The sequence below is a fragment of the Oncorhynchus keta genome, unplaced genomic scaffold (genome assembly GCF_023373465.1).
Source record: "Oncorhynchus keta strain PuntledgeMale-10-30-2019 unplaced genomic scaffold, Oket_V2 Un_contig_1957_pilon_pilon, whole genome shotgun sequence".
Classification (NCBI taxonomy): Eukaryota; Metazoa; Chordata; class Actinopteri; order Salmoniformes; family Salmonidae; genus Oncorhynchus; species Oncorhynchus keta.
The window spans coordinates 200,743-223,836 of NW_026281550.1; the positions used below are offsets into that span (position 1 = coordinate 200,743).

Genomic DNA, 23,094 nt, shown 5'->3' on the forward strand with positions numbered 1-23,094 from the left:
ATATGGACGACACACTGCCCCTGTCAATATGGGGGACACACTGTCAATATGGACGACACACTGCCCCTGTCAATATGGGGGACACACTGCCCCTGTCAATATACACAGGGGTACCACACTGCCCCTGTCAATATGGGGACACACTGTCAATATGGAGGTAACACACTGCCCCTGTCAATATGGACGACACACTGCCCCTGTCAATATGGGACACACTGTCAATATGGAGACACACTGTCAATATGGGGTACACACTGCCCCTGTCAATATGGGTTACACACTGCCCCTGTCAATATGGGAGTACACACTGTCAATATGGGGGACAGGTTAGTGCCCCTGTCAATATATATATACACCTGCCCCTGTCAATAGTGGAGGTAATATATACAGGGGGCCCCTGTCAATATGGAGGTAATACTACCCCTGTCAATATGGAGGTACACAGGGGTCAATATGGACGTAACACTACCCCTGTCAATATGGTAATACACACAGGGGTCAATATGGACGTACACACTGCCCCTGTCAATATGGTCAATATACACACTGTCAATATGGACGACACACTGTCAATATGGACAGGTCAATATGGAGACACACTGTCAATATGGACGACACACTGCCCCTGTCAATATGGACGACACACTGCCCACTGTCAATATGGACGACACACTGTCAATATGGACGACACACTGCCCCTGTCAATATGGACGACACACTGCCCCTGTCAATATGGACGACACACTGCCCCTGTCAATATGGACGACACACTGCCCCTGTCAATATGGACGACACACTGTCAATATGGACGACACACTGTCAATATCAACACTGCGACACCCTGTCAATATGGACGACACACTGCCCCTGTCAATATGGACGACACACTGCCCCTGTCAATATGGACGACACACTGTCAATATGGACGACACACTGCCCCTGTCAATATGGACGACACACTGCCCCTGTCAATATGGACGACACACTGTCAATATGGACGACACACTGCCACTGTCAATATGGATGACACACTGTCAATATGGACGACACACTGCCCCTGTCAATATGGACGACACACTGCCCCTGTCAATATGGACGACACACTGCCCCTGTCAATATTGGGGAACTACGGGAAGCTTCATAATGTGACTGGCCCAGCTGTTCTGGGGAACTACGGGAAGCTTCATAATGTGACTGGCCCAGCTGTTCTGGGGAACTACGGGAAGCTTCATAATGTGACTGGCCCAGCTGTTCTGGGGAACTACGGGAAGCTTCATAATGTGACTGGCCCAGCTGTTCTGGGGAACTACGGGAAGCTTCATAATGTGACTGGCCCAGCTGTTCTGGGGAACTACGGGAAGCTTCATAATGTGACTGGCCCAGCTGTTCTGGGGAACTACGGGAAGCTTCATAATGTGACTGGCCCAGCTGTTCTGGGGAACTACGGGAAGCTTCATAATGTGACTGGCCCAGCTGTTCTGGGGAACTACGGGAAGCTTCATAATGTGACTGGCCCAGCTGTTCTGGGGAACTACGGGAAGCTTCATAATGTGACTGGCCCAACTGTTCTGGGGAACTACGGGAAGCTTCATAATGTGACTGGCCCAACTGTTCTGGGGAACTACGGGAAGCTTCATAATGTGACTGGCCCAGCTGTTCTGGGGAACTACGGGAAGCTTCATAATGTGACTGGTGAAATGAAGGATCTACTTTATCTCCTAACGTATTACACATGTTGAGTGCAGGTATTTCCTTAAAGCAGCTACAGAAATGTAATATTTTTGATGTAATGTTTAATCCTGCAGCTATTTCCAGATAGCTCAGTATATGGTGTGTGTTCTGAATGCAGCCCTAGCCTACTTTTTAAAGTTCACACACACAGATCATTAAAGTGTATTGTATTTTCTCTCTGTCGTCATGTTTGTTACTCTGGCGTCCTGAATGTTATCTAGCCTGAAGGACCTTGACTAGACATCTGGAACACCAAGTGGCCCTTTACATTCAGGGCTCAAGGTCTGTTTCTCTGGTGTGAACCAGAATGATTTGTTTGGAGCTCTGGAACGCTGGCGGTGTTCTATGGGTTCCGTTGATGGGTTCCAGACAGTGGAGGGGAAACTTGACCCATTAACAGATGTTTGAGCCTGAGCCAAGGAGCTGCAGTGTGATCTGTAACCCAGAAACGGCCAGCTTTCTCCTTGTTGTGGCCGATCACTCACCGAGGAGAGTCTCCATTTGAGACAGAATCCTTGTCCTCCTGAGTGAGTTAAAACCTTTATCTGGGTCTTGATATGTTATCATTGACTATTCAAATGAGCATAGGGCTTAATCATTTTGTAACAGAGGGGTGGGACACTATGTAAAAGAAACACATCCCAGATATTATCTTGTAAATATCCCTGCACAACGTGGTTTGCCCGACAATGTACTGCCTGCAATTGATGGTGTGTGTGTTTGGTGGAGATGCCCGCCTCGCGTCTCGAGGGAGATGGGATGCTTCTGGTCTCCATTTGAAGGATGTAACCAACACCACACGTGATTTAAAGGCTTGTTTCAGCTGGGGAAAAGAAAACGAGGACATGGCTGAATATGGGTCTGTTATTGTTTCAACACAGAAGATATGGGTCTGTTATTGTTTCAACACAGAAGATATGGGTCTGTTATTGTTTCAACACAGTGAAAGATATGGGTCTGTTATTGTTTCAACACAGAAGATATGGGTCTGTTATTGTTTCAACACAGTGAAAGATATGGGTCTGTTATTGTTTCAACACAGTGAAAGATATGGGTCTGTTATTGTTTCAACACAGTGAAAGATATGGGTCTGTTATTGTTTCAACACAGTGAAAGATATGGGTCTGTTATTGTTTCAACACAGTGAAAGATATGGGTCTGTTATTGTTTCAACACAGTGAAAGATATGGGTCTGTTATTGTTTCAACACAGTGAAAGATATGGGTCTGTTATTGTTTCAACACAGTGAAAGATATGGGTCTGTTATTGTTTCAACACAGTGAAAGATATGGGTCTGTTATTGTTTCAACACAGTGAAAGATATGGGTCTGTTATTGTTTCAACACAGTGAAAGATATGGGTCTGTTATTGTTTCAACACAGTGAAAGATATGGGTCTGTTATTGTTTCAACACAGTGAAAGATATGGGTCTGTTATTGTTTCAACACAGTGAAAGATATGGGTCTGTTATTGTTTCAACACAGTGAAAGATATGGGTCTGTTATTGTTTCAACACAGTGAAAGATATGGGTCTGTTATTGTTTCAACACAGTGAAAGATATGGGTCTGTTATTGTTTCAACACAGTGAAAGATATGGGTCTGTTATTGTTTCAACACAGTGAAATAGACTGGTCTGTTTCAACACAGTGAAAGATATGGGTCTGTTATTGTTTCAACACAGTGAAAGATATGGGTCTGTTATTGTTTCAACACAGTGAAAGATATGGGTCTGTTATTGTTTCAACACAGTGAAAGATATGGGTCTGTTATTGTTTCAACACAGTGAAAGATATGGGTCTGTTATTGTTTCAACACAGTGAAAGATATGGGTCTGTTATTGTTTCAACACAGTGAAAGATATGGGTCTGTTATTGTTTCAACACAGTGAAAGATATGGGTCTGTTATTGTTTCAACACAGTGAAATAGACTGGTCTGTTTCAACACAGTGAAAGATATGGGTCTGTTATTGTTTCAACACAGTGAAAGATATGGGTCTGTTATTGTTTCAACACAGTGAAAGATATGGGTCTGTTATTGTTTCAACACAGTGAAAGATATGGGTCTGTTATTGTTTCAACACAGTGAAAGATATGGGTCTGTTATTGTTTCAACACAGTGAAAGATATGGGTCTGTTATTGTTTCAACACAGTGAAATATTTCAGCGATGTCGAGTTTGAATAGTGTTATATACGTTCCAGATTGCCACGTCTCTGAAATAATAAACCATAAATTATCAAAATTGTAAAACCTGTAGAACCAGATCTATAGAAGCAGAACGATACAGATGAGTAATATTTATCTTAGTAGAGAATAACTAGAGGCTGATACACAGAGCTGTCTTACCAGTCAGATCCTCTTAGCTACGTCAGAGAACAAGTGACTGTATACAGTTACAATGCTCTGTAGAATGTTAGGGAGGTTTACCATGGAGGAGGACCTGTCACACGTTGTAGGGAGGTTTACCGCGGAGGAGGACCTGTTACACGTTGTAGGGAGGTTTACCGCGGAGGAGGACTGTTACACGTTGTAGGGAGGTTTACCGCGGAGGAGGACCGTGTTGTAGGGAGGTTTACTGTGGAGGAGGACCTGTTACACGTTTAGGGAGGTTTACCGTGGAGGAGGACCTGTTACACGTTGTAGGGAGGTTTACCGTGGAGGAGGACCTGCCACACGTTGTTGGGAGGTTTACCGTGGAGGAGGACCTGTTACCGTTGTAGAGAGGTTTACCGTGAAGGAGGACCTGTTACACGTTGTAGGGAGGTTTACCATGGAGGAGGACCTGTTACACGTTGTAGGGAGGTTTACCGTGGAGGAGGACCTGTTACACGTTGTAGGGAGGTTTACCGTGGAGGAGGACCTGTTACACGTTGTAGGGAGGTTTACCGTGGAGGAGGACCTGTTACACGTTGTAGGGAGGTTTACCGTGGAGGAGGACCTGTTACACGTTGTAGGGAGGTTTACCGTGGAGGAGGACCTGTCACACGTTGTAGGGAGGTTTACCTGTTACACGTTGTAGGGAGGTTTACCGTGGAGGAGGACCTGTTACACGTTGTAGGGAGGTTTACCGTGGAGGAGGACCTGTTACACGTTGTAGGGAGGTTTACCTGTTACACGTTGTAGGGAGGTTTACCTGTTACACGTTGTAGGGAGGTTTACCGTGGAGGAGGACCGTGTTGTAGGGAGGTTTACCGTGGAGGATGACCTGCCACACGTTGTAGAGAGGTTTACAGTGAAGGAGGAACTGTTACATGTTGTAGGGAGGTTTACCGTGGAGGAGGACCTGTCACACGTTGTAGGGAGGTTTACCGTGGAGGAGGACCTGTTGTTGTAGGGAGGTTTACCGTGGAGGAGGACATACGTTGTAGGGAGGTTTACCGTGGAGGAGGACCCTGTTTACGTGGAGGAGGACGTGTTGTAGGGAGGTTTACCGTGGAGGAGGACCTGTTACACGTTGTAGGGAGGTTTTAGGATGACCTGGAGGAGGACCTGTTAGGCCCTGCCACACGTTGTAGGGAGGTTTACCGTGGAGGATGACCTGTTAGAGGGAGGTTTACCGTACCTGTTACACGAGGTTTTGTACACGGTAGGGAGGTTTACCGTGGAGGAGGACCTGTTACACGTTGTAGGGAGGTTTACCTGTTACACGTTGTAGGGAGGTTTACCGTGGAGGAGGACCTGCCACACATTGTAGGGAGGTTTACCTGTTACACGTTGTAGGGAGGTTTACCGTGGAGGAGGACCGTGTTGTAGGGAGGTTTACCGTGGAGGATGAATGCCACACGTTGTAGAGGTTTACCGTGGAGGAGGACCTGTTACATGTTGTAGGGAGGTTTACCGTGGAGGAGGACCTGTCACACGTTGTAGGGAGGTTTACCATGGAGGAGGACCTGTTACACGTTGTAGGGAGGTTTACCGTGGAGGAGGACCTGACGTTGAGGGAGGTTTACCTGTTACACGTTGTAGGGAGGTTTACCGTGGAGGAGGACCTGTTACACGTTGTAGGGAGGTTTACCGTGGAGGAGGACCTGTTACACGTTGTAGGGAGGTTTACCATGGAGGAGGACCGTGTTGGAGGGAGGTATACCGTGGAGGATGATCTGCCACACGTAGAGGTTTACCATGGAGGAGGACCTGTTACAAGTTGGAGGGAGGTTTACCTGTTACACGTTGTAGGGAGGTTTACCGTGGAGGAGGACCTGTTACACGTTGTAGGGAGGTTTACCGTGGAGGAGGACCTGTTACACGTTGTAGGGAGGTTTACCGTGGAGGATGACCTGACACGTTGTAGAGAGGTTTACTGTGGAGGATGACCTGTTACACGTTGTAGGGAGGTTTACCTGTTACACGTTGAGGAGGTTTACGTGGAGGAGGACCTGTTACACGTTGTAGGGAGGTTTACCTGTTACACGTTGTAGGGAGGTTTACCGTGGAGGAGGACCTGTTACACGTTGTAGGGAGGTTTACCGTGGAGGAGGACCTGTCACACGTTGTAGGGAGATTTACCATGGAGGCTTACCTGTTACACGGAGGGAGGTTTACCGTGGAGGAGGAACTGCCACACGTTGTAGGGAGATTTACCATGGATGTTTACCTGTTACACGTTGTAGGGAGGTTTTACCGTGGAGGAGGACCTGTTACACGTTGTAGGGAGGTTTACCGTGGAGGAGGACCTGTTACACGTTGTAGGGAGGTTTACCATGGGTAGGACCGTGGAGGAGGACCTGCCACACTTTGTGGTTTACCGTGGAGGAGGACCTGTTACACGTTGTAGGGAGGTTTACCGTGGAGGAGGACCTGTTACACGTTGTAGGGAGGTTTACCGTGGAGGATGACCTGCCACACGTAGGGAGGTTTACCGTTGAGGAGGCCTGTCACACGTTGTAGGGAGGTTTACCGTGGAGGAGGACCTGTTACACGTTTACCTGTCACACGTTGTAGGGAGGTTTTGGAGGAGGACCTGTTACACGTTGTAGGGAGGTTTACCGTGGAGGAGGACCTGCCACACGTTGTAGGGAGGTTTACCTGTTGGAGGAGGACCTGTTACACGTTGTAGGGAGGTTTTGGAGGAGGACCTGTCACACGTTGTAGGGAGGTTTACCGTTGAGGAGGACCTGCCACACGTTGTAGGGAGGTTTACCATGGAGGAGGACCTGCCACACGTTGTAGGGAGGTTTAGCTGCCACACGTTGTAGGGAGGTTTACCGTGGAGGAGGACCTGTCACACGTTGTAGGGAGGTTTACTGTGGAGGAGGACCTGCCACACGTTGTAGGGAGGTTTACCGTGGAGGAGGACCTGTTACACGTTGTAGGGAGGTTTACCGTGGAGGAGGACCTGTTACACGTTGTAGGGAGGTTTACCGTGGAGGAGGACCTGTTACACGTTGTAGGGAGGTTTACCGTGGAGGAGGACCTGTCACACGTTGTAGGGAGATTTACTGTCACACGTTGTAGGGAGGTTTACCGTGGAGGAGGACCTGCCACACGTTGTAGGGAGGTTTACCGTGGAGGAGGACCTGTTACACGTTGTAGGGAGGTTTACCGTGGAGGAGGACCTGCCACACGTTGTAGGGAGATTTACCGCGGAGGAGGACCTGTTACACGTTGTAGGGAGATTTACCGCGGAGGAGGACCTTGCTGTGCTGCATTCTAGAACCACCATACAAATCACTCTGCTGTTTTTCTTCTTTTCCCTCCAACATGGTTGTCTATACTATGGTCATGTCTGAATAAGCAGATAGTCCTTAGTGTCACAAAATCCAAAGTAGTTGGAGAAGAGTTGTTCTTTTGAATAAATCTGTCCACAAAGTGAAGATGGACTTCACTACACCATGTCTGTGATTGGTCAGAGACCAGGGGAATCGTTGAATGTTTTGATTTCTCAGAGACCAGGGGAATCGTTGAAGTGGTGGGTGAAGATGGACTTCACTACACCATGTCTGTGATTGGTCAGAGACCAGGGGAATCGTTGAATGTTTTGATTTCTCAGAGACCAGGGGAATCGTTGAAGTGGTGGGTGAAGATGGACTTCACTACACCATGTCTGTGATTGGTGATCGTTGAATGTTTTGATTTCTCAGAGACCAGGGGAATCGTTGAATGTTTTGATTTCTCAGAGACCAGGGGAATAGTTGAAGTGGTGGGTGAAGATGTTTCAGCGTTTCTACTGATGAATGTTTAGTTTATTTTCCTCAGCTATTTCTGGCGCAGCAGCAGCAGTGGGGAAGGGGATTTCTGCCGGATCAGCCTCACATCCTGTCTGAGCCTCACATCCTGTCTGAGCCTCACATCCTGTCTGAGCCTCACATCCTGTCTGAGCCTCACATCCTGTCTGAGCCTCACATCCTGTCTGAGCCTCACATCCTGTCTGAGCCTCACATCCTGTCTGAGCCTCACATCCTGTCTGAGCCTCACATCCTGTCTGAGCCTCACATCCTGTCTGAGCCTCACATCCTGTCTGAGCCTCACATCCTGTCGGAGCCTCACATCCTGTCGGAGCCTCACATCCTGTCTGAGCCTCACATCCTGTCTGAGCCTCACATCCTGTCTGAGCCTCACATCCTGTCGGAGACTCACATCCTGTCGGAGCCTCACATCCTGTCGGAGCCTCACATCCTGTCTGAGCCTCATCTGGAACTCTGTTTACTTTAGCAGTAGCCAGTCCTCCTTCCCTCTCTCCCAGGGGGCTGGAGAAGGGGGCTGGAAATGGGGCCTGGCCGGGGGGGGGATGGAGCACGGGCCTGGCCGGGGGGGGCTGGAAATGGAGCCTGGCCAGGGCGGGCTGGAGCACGGGCCTGGCCAGGGGGTCTGGAACAGTGGCCTGGCCGGGGGCACTGTGGCCTGGGGGGCTGGAGCAATGGCCAGGGGGGCTAGAGCAGTGGCCTGGCCAGGGGGCTGGAGCAGTGGCCTGGTCCAGAGCGGAGTGTGTTAGTGCGGTTTCATCCAAGCGTGGGTGACAAACTGAAAAGGCCTCTTGTGTTGCAACGTGGTCTGGTCCTGGAATGCTGGATTGTGGAGCTGGTCTCATGCTGCTCTCATTAGACATATTGCTGTAGCTAGCAGCAGAGAAAATGGGGGGAGTGTTGAGGGAGAGGTTGAGGGAGAGGTTGAGGGAGAGGTTGAGGGAGAGGTTGAGGAGAGGTTGAGGGAGAGGTTGAGGGGAGAGGTTGAGGGAGAGGTTGAGGGAGAGGTTGAGGTTGAGGGAGAGGTTGAGGGAGGAGAGGGAGAGGTTGAGGTTGGGAGAGAGGTTGAGGAGAGGTTGAGGGAGGTGGTGGGAGGTGGTGGGAGAGCGGGTGGAGGTAGTGGGAGAGCAGTTGGAGGTAGTGGGAGAGCAGTTGGAGGTAGTGGGAGAGCAGGTGGAGGTAGTGGGAGAGCAGGTGGAGGTAGTGGGAGAGCAGGTGGAGGTAGTGGGAGAGCAGGTGGAGGTAGTGGGAGAGCAGGTGGAGGTAGTGGGAGAGCAGGTGGAGGTAGTGGGAGAGCAGGTGGAGGTAGTGGGAGAGCAGGTGGAGGTAGTGGGAGAGAGGTGGATGTAGTGGGAGAGAGGTGGGAGAGAGGTGATGGAGGTAGTGGGAGAGAGGTGATGGAGGTAGTGGGAGAGAGGTGATGGAGGTAGTGGGAGAGAGGTGGAGGTAGTGGGAGAGCGGGGGAGAGGTGGTAGGGTGAGGTAGTTGGAAGAGGGAGAACAGCAGGGGCAGTGAAGTAGTGGGGTTCCCACAGTGAGCAGCATGGGGTCCCTGTAGCCTCAGCCCAGCCGTACCTCACCACCGCTCCCAGAGGCCTCCCCTTCAACCCACCCACTCTCTTCCCACCTCTCATCTAGCTCTCCTGGCTGGATGAGGGATGTTTTCCTGTCTCGCTTTCCCTCCTCCGCTTCTTCTTTCTCCCTCCCACCGCCGCCCTCCTCTAAAATGTGAATGACTGGCTCTTCCTTTCTCTTTCTCTCTCCCGCCGGCCTCCTCTAAAATGTGAATGACTGGCTCTTCCTTTCTCTTTCTTTCTCCCATCGTTCATTCTTCAGTTCTCTCTCCCTCCCACTCCCCCCTCTAGAATGTGACTGCGGGGTCTGTGTTTACAGCTTCCTGAGCGTAATTCTTTCCCTCCTTTTTAAGTCTGACCTGCTGAACTCTCCGAGGTCAGGGTGTGTTAGTAATTCCCTGGTGGGACCTGCCCCATTGTACATTGTAGTATGGGCGTTTTGTTTAATTTAGTTCCTAATTATCCTGCAGAGCTCCTCAAGGCCTGAATGAAATATTGAATGGCTGCGAATAGAGTGAGGGTTCTACTGTATCAACCCTACTGCTGAGAGAACGAGGGTTCTACTGTATCAACCCTACTGCTGAGAGAGTGAGGGTTCTACTGTATCAACCCTACTGCTGAGAGAACGAGGGTTCTACTGTATCAACCCTACTGCTGAGAGAACGAGGGTTCTACTGTATCAACCCTACTGCTGAGAGAGTGAGGGTTCTACTGTATCAACCCTACTGCTGAGAGAACGAGGGTTCTACTGTATCAACCCTACTGCTGAGAGAACGAGGGTTCTACTGTATCAACCCTACTGCTGAGAGAACGAGGGTTCTACTGTATCAACCCTACTGCTGAGAGAATGAGGGTTCTACTGTATCAACCCTACTGCTGAGAGAATGAGGGTTCTACTGTATCAACCCTACTGCTGAGAGAACGAGGGTTCTACTGTATCAACCCTACTGCTGAGAGAACGAGGGTTCTACTGTATCAACCCTACTGCTGAGAGAACGTAGGGTTCTACTGTATCAACCCTACTACTAGAGAACGAGGGTTCTACTGTATCAACCCTACTGCTGAGAGACACGAGGGTTCTACTGTATCAACACTACTGCTGAGGAGCTACAGTATGGACCTCAGACACTACTAGACTGGAGCTACAGCACTATGGAGCTACAGTATGGACATCAGACACTACTAGACAGGAGCTACAGTATGGACATCAGACACTACTAGACAGGAGCTACAGTATGGACATCAGACACTACTAGACAGGAGCTACAGTATGGACATCAGACACTACTAGACAGGAGCTACAGTATGGACATCAGACACTACTAGACAGGAGCTACAGTATGGACATCAGACACTACTAGACAGGAGCTACAGTATGGACCTCAGACACTACTAGACAGGAGCTACAGTATGGATATCAGACACTACTAGACGGGAGCTACAGTATGGACATCAGACACTACTAGACAGGAGCTACAGTATGGACATCAGACACTACTAGACAGGAGCTACAGTATGGACATCAGACACTACTAGACAGGAGCTACAGTATGGACCTCAGACACTACTAGACAGGAGCTACAGTATGGACCTCAGACACTACTAGACAGGAGCTACAGTATGGACATCAGACACTACTAGACAGGAGCTACAGTATGGACATCAGACACTACTAGACAGGAGCTACAGTATGGACATCAGACACTACTAGACAGGAGCTACAGTATGGACATCAGACACTACTAGACAGGAGCTACAGTATGGACCTCAGACACTACTAGACAGGAGCTACAGTATGGACTCAGACACTACTAGACAGGAGCTACAGTATGGACATCAGACACTACTAGACAGGAGCTACAGTATGGACCTCAGACACTACTAGACAGGAGCTACAGTATGGACATCAGACACTACTAGGAGCTACAGTAGGAGCTACAGTATGGACCTCAGACACTACTAGACAGGAGCTACAGTACGGTGCTCTGCTTCGGTAGCCCGGAGACGTCAGACTCTGCTTCGGAGGGGAGCTACAGTATGGACATCAGACACTACTAGACGGTGCTCTGCTACAGTATGGACCTCAGACACTACTAGCAGGGGAGCTACAGTATGGACATCAGGGACTACTAGACGGGCTCTGCTACGGTAGGGGACGTGACAGCGCTCTGCTTCGGCAGGGGAGACGTGACGGCGCTCTGCTTCGGCACTACGTGATGGGGTGGCGCTCTGCTTCGGCAGGGGAGACGTGACAGCGCTCTGCTTCGGCAGGGGAGACGTGACGGCGCTCTGCTTCGGCAGGGGAGACGTGACGGCGCTCTGCTTCGGTAGGGGAGACGTGACGGTGCTCTGCTTCGGTAGGGGAGACGTGACGGGGGGCTCTGCTTCGGTAGGGGAGACGTGACTGGGGGCTCTGCTTCGGTAGGGCACCTACACATTTGCCATGTAGCCTCTACTAAGACTGGGGAGCTTAGACCTTGTAATCAATTCTCAGTGTTATCTTGGCCAGGCATGTGTTTCTTTCACCAGGACGGTGCTTTATCAGATCTTGTATTCTATTCTCAGTGTTGGGCCGATATCTAGTCATGTGCTGTGGAATGGGTGCTCTGTCTCGGATCGTATCCCAGGGGAGACTGACGGGGTCTGCTTCAATACAGGGCAACACTGGAACCTCCTTTCCCAGGCTGAGGCTACCGGGGGTCTGCTTCAATATGGCAACACTGGAACTCTGCTTTCCCAGGGAGGCTACCTGGGGTGCTCTGTTTCGGTACGGCAACACTGGAACGGTGCTTTCCCAGGCTGAGGCTACCTGGGGTTGGGGAGACGGCAACACTGCTCTGCTTCCCAGGGAGGCTACCGGGGGGTCTGTTTGTACGGCAACACTGGAACCTGCTTTCCCAGGCTGAGGCTACCAGGGGTTGGGTTTGACGGCAACACTGGAACCTCCTTTCCCAGGCTGAGGCTACCGGGGTCTGTTTGTACGGCAACACTGGAACCTGCTTTCCCAGGCTGAGGCTACCTGGGGGTTGGGTTTCACACGGCAACACTGGAACCTGCTTTCCCAGGCTGAGGCTACCTGGGGGTTGGGTTTCTACGGCAACACTGGAACCTCCTTTCCCAGGCTGAGGCTACCAGGGGTCTGGGTTTCAACGGCAACACTGGAACCTGCTTTCCCAGGCTGAGGCTACCTGGGCTCTGGGTTTTACGGCAACACTGGAACCTGCTTTCCCAGGCTGAGGCTACCAGGGGGTTGGGTTTCTTCGGCAACACTGGAACCTGCTTTCCCAGGCTGAGGCTACCAGGGGGTTGGGTTTCTATACGGCAACACTGGAACCTGCTTTCCCAGGCTGAGGCTACCTGGGGGTTGGGTTTCAATACGGCAACACTGGAACCTGCTTTCCCAGGCTGAGGCTACCAGGGGGTTGGGTTTCAATACGGCAACACTGGAACCTGCTTTCCCAGGCTGAGGCTACCTGGGGGTTGGGTTTCTACGGCAACACTGGAACCTTTCCCAGGCTGAGGCTACCTGGGGGTTGGGTTTCAATACGGCAACACTGGAACCTGCTTTCCCAGGCTGAGGCTACCAGGGGTTGGGTTTCAATACGGCAACACTGGAACCTGCTTTCCCAGGCTGAGGCTACCTGGGGGTTGGGTTTCTATGGCAACACTGGAACCTGCTTTCCCAGGCTGAGGCTACCTGGGGGTTGGGGAGATCCTGCAACACTGGAACCTGCTTTCCCAGGCTGAGGCTACCAGGGGTTGGGACGGCAACACTGGAACCTGCTTTCCCAGGCTGAGGCTACCTGGGGGTTGGGTTTCAACACGGCAACACTGGAACCTCCTTTCCCAGGCTGAGGCTACCAGGGGTTGGGTTTGACGGCAACACTGGAACCTGCTTTCCCAGGCTGAGGCTACCTGGGGGTTGGGTTTCAATACGGCAACACTGGAACCTGCTTTCCCAGGCTGAGGCTACCAGGGGGTTGGGTTTCAATACGGCAACACTGGAACCTGCTTTCCCAGGCTGAGGCTACCTGGGGGTTGGGACGGCAACACTGGAACCTGCTTTCCCAGGCTGAGGCTACCTGGGGGTTGAGTTTTCTACGGCAACACTGGCTGCTTTCCCAGGCTGAGGCTAGGGGTTATACGGCAACAGCCCTTTCCCAGGCTGAGGCTACCTGAGACAGACACGGCAACAGGAACCAGCCAGGCAGCTGAGGCCAGGGGGTGGGCACCACGGCAACACTGGAACCTGCTTTCCCAGGCTGAGGCTACCAGGGGTTGGGTTTCAACACGGCAACACTGGAACCTGCTTTCCCAGGCTGAGGCTACCAGGGGTTGGGTTTCCACGGCAACACTGGAACCTGCTTTCCCAGGCTGAGGCCAGGGGTTGGGTTTCAATACGGCAACACTGGAACCTTTTCCCAGGCAGGCTACCTGGGGTTGGACCCATTGTACGGCAACACTGGAACCACCCCCAGGCTGAGGCTAAATGGGTTTCATCGGCAACACTGTTTGAGGCTAACCTCCTTTCCCAGGCTGAGGCTACCTGGGGGTTTGGGTTTCAATACGGCCACTGGAACCTGCTTTCCCAGGCTGAGGCTACCTGGGGGCCTGGGTGTTTAAGGCAACACTGGAACCTCTTTCCCAGGCTGGGCTACCTCTGGGTCAGCAACACTGGAACCTGCTTTCCCAGGCTGAGGCTATGGGGTTGTTCTTAAGGCAACACTGGAACCTCCTTTCCAGGCTCCTGGCTACCACATGGGTTTCAATGCAACACTGGAACCTGCTTTCCCAGGCTGAGGCTACCAGGGGTTGGGTTTCAATACAGCAACACTGGAACCTCCTTTCCCAGGCTGAGGCTACCAGGGGCTTGGGCTTCAATCAACACTTCCTTTCAGGGGTTGGGTTTCAATACGGCAACACTGGAACCTCCTTTCCCAGGCTGAAGTGGGTTTCTATAGGCAACACTGGAACCTCCTTTCCCAGGCTGAGGCTACCTGGGGGTTGGGTTTCACGGCAACACTGGAACCTGCTTTCCCAGGTAGAGGCTGTAAACAGGGGGTTGGGCCTCAGCAACACTGGATTCTGCTTTCCCAGGCTGAGGCTACCTGGGGGTTGTCTTCAATCGGCAACACTGGAACCTGCTTTCCCAGGCTGAGGCTACCTGGGGGTTGGGTTTCATACGGCAACACTGGAACCTCCTTTCCCAGGCTGAGGCTACCTGGGGGTTGGGTTTCTGCCCAACACTGGAACCTGCTTTCCCAGGCTGAGGCTACCTGGGGGTTGGGTTTCACCCGGCAACACTGGAACCTGCTTTCCCAGGCTGAGGCTACCTGGGGGTTGGGTTTTACGGCAACACTGGAACCTGCTTTCCCAGGCTGTAGGCTACCTGGGGGTTGGGCCTCAGACCACCAACACTGGAACCTGCTTTCCCAGGCTGAGGCTGTGGGGGTTGGGTTTCAATCACACTGGATAACTTTCCCAGGCTGAGGCTACCTACCTACCTTCACCATCACAACACTGGAACCTACCTACCAGGCTGAGGCTACCTGGGGGTTGGGTTTCACCGGCACACTGGAACCTCCTTTCCCAGGCTGAGGCTACCCAATAGGCAACACTGGAACCTCCTTTCCCAGGCTGAGGCTACCTACCTGGGTTTCAGACCAACACTGGAACCTGCTTTCCCAGGCTGAGGCTACCAGGGGCTGGGTTTCAATCACAATTTAACACTGGAACCTGCTTTCCCAGGCTGAGGCTACCAGGGGGTTGGGTTTCAATCATGGCAACACTGGAACCTGCTTTCCCAGGCTACCTACCTCTACCTCCACCATCACACTCTGCTTTCCCCCTACCTACCACCTACCAACCTCCACCTCCTCTGCCCTAGGCTGATGGCTACCAGGGGACTGGGCCTCAGACACTGCCCAGGCTGAGGCTGTGGGTTGGGTCTTCAATCGGCACCATGGAACTCTGCTCTTCCCTACCTAGGCTACCTCCACCATCACGGCAAAACTGGAACCCCTCCCAGGCTGATGGCTACCTCCAGGGCCATGGCGCTCTTGACCACCTAACCTACATGTGGTTTACACGTTGCCGGCCAGACAGCCCCGTCAGCCAGCCAGGCGATGAGACAGACACCCTACCTACCTACCCAGGCAGACAGGCCTGAGACAGCCATGCAGACTCTGCCGTTACCCAGCCAGCCAGGTGGTACCTCCAGCCAGACAGGCCTCAGCCAGCCAGGCGATGAGACAGACAGACAGCCAGGCAGACAGCCAGGCGGTGAGGGCTACCCTCCCTCCACTTGTACCAACCAGCCTGTTCTACCATAATGAACCTCTCCTGTCAGGGGATCATCTGTCGTCAGACCGGCTTGAAAGCCAAATGTGTTCTTAAAGCAACCTACCTACCTACCTCCACCTCGGGGACTCTGTCCTAACAGAGACCTGCTTTACCCCCACCATCAGCCTCTGTGGAACATACCTACCTTTCCTCCACCCCCTCTGCTGCTAAATACTTTTGCATCTCAGCATGTTTGAGGCTAACCAATCACATGACTAAATCAGTAGGACTTCTTCCCTGTTACCTGGTCACTGAACTCCATTCAATCCAGATTCTCCATGTTGTGAATGTGTTTGTTCCTCGGAAGCTGTTGTCCATGGGATGTTCTGGCCTTCCTACCTACCTGTCTTCTGAAGGGTTCTGTCTGTGCCCGGAGCTGGGAATGTTTCATCCAACCACAGACATCCTCAGGTTGTATTCATGCACGGCGGGGCTTGCAGTGTACCGGTTTACCTCCATGTTTCTGAGCGACCTGTTGTAAATTCCCCGGGCTACCTCCAAGGTCAAGGTCATGTTATGGTTGTACCTGGAACCTACCTACCTCCACCATCAGATCTGTAAACCTACCTACCTCCACCACCACCCTGCATTCTGATTTAATAGGCTGGCTGTGGCTCGCTGTCCAATCACAATCTGCCCACTCTACCCCTACCTACCTACCTCCACCATCACACTCTGCCCTACCCTACCTACCTACCTCAGACCACCAGGCTGGCTGTGGCTCCTGTCTCCAACCTAACTCCACCTACCCTACCTACCTACCTCCACCATCACACTCTGCCCCACCTACCTACCTCCACCATCACACTCTGCCCTACCTACCTACCTACCTACCTCCACCATCACACTCTGCCCTACCTACCTACCTACCTACCTCCACCATCACACTCTGCCCTACCTACCTACCTACCTACCTCCACCATCACCTCTGCCCTACCTAGATGGTGTAAACCTGGCCTCCACCACCCTGCCCTATTTACCTACCTACCTGGCTCTGCTCCACCAATCACAATAACTCCACTCTGCCCTACCTACCTACCTCCACCATCACACTCTGCCCTACCTACCTACCTACCTACCTCCACCATCACACTCTGCCCTACCTACCTACCTCCACCATCACACTCTGCCCTACCTACCTACCTACCTACCTCCACCATCACACTCTGCCCTACCTACCTACCTCCACCATCACACTCTGCCCTACCTACCTACCTACCTCCACCATCACACTCTGCCCTACCTACCTACCTACCTACCTCCACCATCACACTCTGCCCTACCTACCTACCTACCTACCTCCACCATCACACTCTGCCCTACCTACCTACCTACCTCCACCATCACACTCTGCCCTACCTACCTACCTCCACCATCACACTCTGCCCTACCTACCTACCTCCACCATCACACTCTGCCCTACCTACCTACCTCCACCATCACACTCTGCCCTACCTACCTACCTCCACCATCACACTCTGCCCTACCTACCTACCTACCTCCACCATCACACTCTACCCCCACCTACCTACCTACCTACCTCCACCATCACACTCTGCCCTACCTACCTACCTACCTCCACCATCACACTCTGCCCTACCTACCTACCTACCTACCTCCACCATCACACTCTGCCCTACCTACCTACCTACCTACCTCCACCATCACACTCTACCCTACCTACCTACCTACCTCCACCATCACACTCTGCCCTACCTACCTACCTACCTCCACCATCACACTCTGCCCCCTACCTACCTACCTACCTCCACCATCACACTCTGCCCTACCTACCTACCTCCACCATCACACTCTGCCCTACCTACCTACCTACCTCCACCATCACACTCTGCCCTACCTACCTACCTCCACCATCACACTCTGCCCTACCTACCTACCTACCTACCTCCACCATCACACTCTGCCCCCTACCTACCTACCTACCTCCACCATCACACTCTGCCCTACCTACCTACCTACCTACCTATCACACTACCTGCCCTACCTACCTACCTCCACCATCACACTCTGCCCTACCTACCTACCTCCACCATCACACTCTGCCCTACCTACCTACCTACCTACCTACCTCCACCATCACACTCTGCCCTACCTACCTACCTACCTACCTCCACCATCACACTCTGCCCTACCTACCTACCTCCACCTACCTGCCCTACCTTCCTAGATCTGTCCCTACCTATCCTACCTACCTACCTCCACCATCAGGCTCTGTCCCTACCTACCTACCTACCTGGTCTCCACCACAGGCTCTGTCAGGTAGTCCTACCTAGTGGTCTACCTAGCAGGCTGTCACCATCACACTCTGGTCCTACCTACTGGTTGTAGGTAGTCCTATGAGTGGTCCACCATCACAGGCTCTGCAGGTACCTACCTGAGTGGTCCTACCTACCTCCACCATCACAGTGGTCTGGTCTGCCAGGCTGGTTACCAGGTACCTACCTAGTGGTCCTCCACCATCACAGTGGTCTCTGCCCTGGTTGTCAGGTACCTACCTAGTGGTCTCCACCATCAGGCTCTGTCTACCCTACTCAGCATATTAGTGGTCTGGTCTGCCAGGCTCAGGTACCAGTATAGTGGTCCACCATCACAGGCTCTGTCAGGTACCTATGAGTGGTCTGCAACAGGCTGGTTGTCACCAGTCAGCAGTATGAGTGGTCTGGTCCCTACAGGCTGGTTGTCAGGTAGTCAGCAGTATTAGTGGTCTGGTCCAACAGGTATGGTTGTCAGGTAGTCAGCAGTATGAGTGGTAATGTTTGCAACAGGCTGGTTTCAGGTAGTCAGCAGTATGAGTGGTCTGGTCTGCAACAGGCTGGTTGTCAGGTAGTCAGCAGTATGAGTGGTCTGGTCTGCAACAGGCTGGTTGTCAGGTAGTCAGCAGTATGAGTGGTCTGGTCTGCAACAGGCTGGTTGTCAGGTAGTCAGCAGTATGAGTGGTCTGGTCTGCAGCAGGCTGGTTGTCAGGTAGTCAGCAGTATGAGTGGTCTGGTCTGCAACAGGCTGGTTGTCAGGTAGTCAGCAGTATGAGTGGTCTGGTCTGCAACAGGCTGGTTGTCAGGTAGTCAGCAGTATGAGTGGTCTGGTCTGCAACAGGCTGGTTGTCAGGTAGTCAGCAGTATGAGTGGTCTGGTCTGCAACAGGCTGGTTGTCAGGTAGTCAGCAGTATGAGTGGTCTGGTCTGCAACAGGCTGGTTGTCAGGTAGTCAGCAGTATGAGTGGTCTGGTCTGCAACAGGCTGGTTGTCAGGTAGTCAGCAGTATGAGTGGTCTGGTCTGCAAAATCAAATCAAATCAGGCTGGTTGTCAAAACCCAGGTAAAACCCCAAACAGTCAAGCAGTATACGGTGGCTGGTCTGCAAAACAGGCTGGTTGTCAGTCCTCTTCTGGCTGTGCCGGGTAGAGATTATAACAGAACATGACCAAGATGTTCAAATGTAAATGACCAGCATGGTCTGGTCTGCAACAGGTGGCTGGCCATTGTCAGGTAGTCCTGGGGCAGTAGGGTGGTCTGGTCTGCAACAGGCTGGTTGTCAGGTAGTTCATAAATGACCAGCAGTATAAGTGGTCTGGTCTGCAACAGGCTGGTTGTCAGGTAGTCTGGGGCATGGTCCTGGGTGGTCTGGTCTTAGATTCACACAGGCTGGTATGATGGAAGGAGAAGTACTCCAGACATAACAAACTGACCCTAGCCCCCGACACATAAACTACTGCAGCATAAATACTGGAGGCTGAGACAGGAGGGGTCAGGTAGTCAGGGCCAAACAGGAAGATATACTTTGCCAGTGGTCTAGAGGGTCAACCACCAACAGGCTGGTTGTCAGGTAGTCAGCAGTATGAGTGGTCTGCAACAGGCTGGTTGTCAGGTAGTCAGCAGTATGAGTGGTCTGGTCTGCAACAGGCTGGTTGTCAGGTAGTCAGCAGTATAGTGGTCTGGTCTGCAACAGGCTGGTTGTCAGGTAGTCAGCAGTATGAGTGGTCTGGTCTGCAACAGGCTGGTTGTCAGGTAGTCAGCAGTATTAGTGGTCTGGTCTGCAACAGGCTGGTTGTCAGGTAGTCAGCAGTATGAGTGGTCTGGTCTGCAACAGGCTGGTTGTCAGGTAGTCAGCAGTATGAGTGGTCTGGTCTGCAGCAGGCTGGTTTTCAGGTAGTCAGCAGTATTAGTGGTCTGGTCTGCAACAGGCTGGTTGTCAGGTAGTCAGCAGTATGAGTTGTCTGGCTGTAGGCGGGCAGGGAGGCTGTAGGCGGGCAGGGAAGGAGGCGGGCAGGGAGGCTGTAGGCGGGCAGGGAGGGAGGCGTAGGCGGGCAGGGAGGGAGGCTGTAGGCGGGCAGGGAGGGAGGCTGTAGGCGGGCAGGGGAGGAGGCTGTAGGCGAGCAGGGAGGAGGCTGTAGGCGGGCGGGCAGGCGGGAGGGGAGGCTGTAGGCGGGCAGGGAGGCTGTAGGGAGGCTGTAGGCGGGCAGGGAGGCTGTAGGCGGGCAGGGAGGGAGGCTGTAGGCGGGCAGGGAGGCTGCAGGGAGGAGGCTGGGAGGCGGGCAGGGAGGCTGTAGGCGGGCAGCGGTTAGTCAGGCTGATTGAGGTAGTATGTACATGTAGATATGGTTCATGTGACTGCAGATGAACAGAGAGTAGCAGCAGTGTAGAAGAATACATGGCAACATTAGAGATACAGATGGCTGCGGAAAAAACAAATATTGTCATTTAATTTTTCTGTCCAGATCTATTTCACTGTATTTTTCTTGATGAGATTCTTCTCTCTCTGGTCTATAATTGGAGAGCAGTTCAGAGCCAGATACCCAACGAGCTGCTACTGAGAGAGAAACCAGTCGCTTTGTTTCCTCGGGGTGATTCGCTTATCATTTGTATTCTGAACATGGACACCAGTAACCCGCATCGCTGCCTAGTTACCACTTCTCCTACATAGTAACCGTCTCACTGAGGAGGATGGACATGGTGGTCTTAGTAACCGGCTCACTGAGGGAGGATGGACATGGTTGTCTTAGTAACCGGCTCACTGAGGAGGATGGACATGGTTGTCTTAGTAACCGGCTCACTGAGGGAGGATGGACATGGTTGTCTTAGTAACCGGCTCACTGAGGAGGATGGACATGGTGGTCTTAGTAACCGGCTCACTGAGGGAGGATGGACATGGTTGTCTTAGTCTCACTGAGGGAGGATGGACATGGTGGTCGTAGTAACCGTCTCACTGAGGGAGGATGGACATGGTGGTCATAGTAACCGGCTCACTGAGGGAGGATGGACATGGTTGTCTTAGTAACCGGCTCACTGAGGGAGGATGGACATGGTGTCTTAGTAACCGGCTCACTGAGGGAGGATGGACATGGTGGTCTAGTAGTGATGGACATGGTGGTCATAGTAACCGTCTCACTGAGGGAGGATGGACATGGTGGTCATAGTAACCGTCTCACTGAGGGAGGATGGACATGGTGGTCATAGTAACCGGCTCACTGAGGGAGGATGGACATGGTAGTCTTAGTAACCATCTCACTGAGGGAGGATGGACATGGTTGTCTTAGTAACCATCTCACTGAGGGAGGATGGACATGGTTATCTTAGTAACCGTCTCACTGAGGGAGGATGGACATGGTGGTCATAGTAACCGTCTCACTGAGGGAGGATGGACATAATATATGCCATTTAGCTGACGCTTTTATCCAAAGCGACTTACAGTCATGTGTGCATACATTCTACGTATGGGTGGTCCCGGAATCGAACCCACTACCCTGGCGGAGCGCCATGCTCTACCAACTGAGCCACAGAAGGACCATGGTGGTCTTAGTAACCGTCTCACTGAGGGAGGATGGACATGGTGGTCTTAGTAACCGGCTCACTGAGGGAGGATGGACATGGTGGTCTTAGTAACCGGCTCACTGAGGGAGGATGGACATGGTGGCTCCAGGGCTTCAGCTGGGAATGACGTGGCGCCAGAGGTTGAGCTGTATTCAACAGAATTCTCCAGGTTCTCACAGGGATTTCTATGGATCTCCGTTTTTCCTCGTGTTCCCAACAATTCTGCTGCAAAAAAGTACGTAGACCTGAGAGCTACGCAAACGACCCTCGGTCAGATCCGTTGTGTTGACTGGGGCCTTTAGAAACTGAACAACAGGAAACGACCCTCGGTCAGATCCGTTGTGTTGACTGGGGCCTTTATATACTGAACAACAGGAAACGACCCTCGGTCAGATCCGTTGTGTTGACTTGAAGCCTTTATTGTTCAATACACTCCACCTCCGGGCGGGCCAGTTCAATACACTCCACCTCCGGGTGGGCCAGTTCAATACACTCCACCTCCGGGTGGGCCAGTTCAATACACTCCACCTCCGGGTGGGCCAGTTCAATACACTCCACCTCCGGGTGGGCCAGTTCAATACACTCCACCTCCGGGTGGGCCAGTTCAATACACTCCACCTCCGGGTGGGCCAGTTCAATACACTCCACCTCCGGGTGGGCCAGTTCAATACACTCCACCTCCGGGTGGGCCAGTTCAATACACTCCACCTCCGGGTGGGCCAGTTCAATACACTCCACCTCCGGGTGGGCCAGTTCAATACACTCCACCTCCGGGCGGGCCAGTTCAATACGCTCCACCTCCGGGTGGGCCAGTTCAATACGCTCCACCTCCGGGCGGGCCAGTTCAATGCGCTCCACCTCCGGGCGGGTCAGTTCAATGAGCTCCACCTCCGGGCGGGCCAGTTCAATACGCTCCACCTCCGGGCGGGCCAGTTCAATGCGCTCCACCTCCGGGCGGGTCAGTTCAATGAGCTCCACCTCCGGGTGGGCCAGTTCAATACACTCCACCTCCGGGTGGGTCAGTTCAATTCCACCGGGTGGGCCAGTTCAATACACTCCACCTCCGGGTCTGGGCCAGTTCAATATGTTCCACCTCCCGGGCGGGTCAGTTCAATACGCTCCACCTCCGGGCGGGCCAGTTCAATACGCTCCACCTCCGGGCGGGCCAGTTCAATACACTCCACCTCCGGGCGGGTCAGTTCAATATGCTCCACCTCCGGGCGGGTCAGTTCAATATGCTCCACCTCCGGGCGGGCCAGTTCAATATGCTCCACCTCCGGGCGGGTCAGTTCAATACGCTCCACCTCCGGGCGGGCCAGTTCAATATGCTCCACCTCCGGGCGGGTCAGTTCAATATGCTCCACCTCCGGGCGGGCCAGTTCAATATGCTCCACCTCCGGGCGGGCCAGTTCAATATGCTCCACCTCCGGGCGGGCCAGT

The 23,094-nt window shown here is 52.6% G+C and overlaps 1 protein-coding gene and 1 long non-coding RNA gene across 4 annotated transcripts in view; both read left to right on the forward strand.

Annotated features, from left to right (window-relative positions):
• The window catches only part of LOC127920478 (probable JmjC domain-containing histone demethylation protein 2C), a 63,462-nt gene that overhangs the window by 18,003 nt on the left and 22,365 nt on the right, over positions 1–23,094 (forward strand). The gene's annotated exons all lie outside the window — the stretch shown is intronic.
• Positions 18,627–20,072, forward strand: LOC127920480 (uncharacterized). 3 transcript variants are annotated; one of them, XR_008106359.1, is made up of 4 exons: positions 18,627–18,766; positions 18,814–19,095; positions 19,712–19,758; positions 19,899–20,072. It is a non-coding gene; the product is annotated as an uncharacterized LOC127920480 (long non-coding RNA). The 3 variants fall into 3 exon arrangements; XR_008106360.1 differs by lacking the exon at positions 19,712–19,758 and adding an exon at positions 19,805–19,851; XR_008106358.1 differs by lacking the exon at positions 19,712–19,758 and having other exon boundaries at positions 19,899–20,071.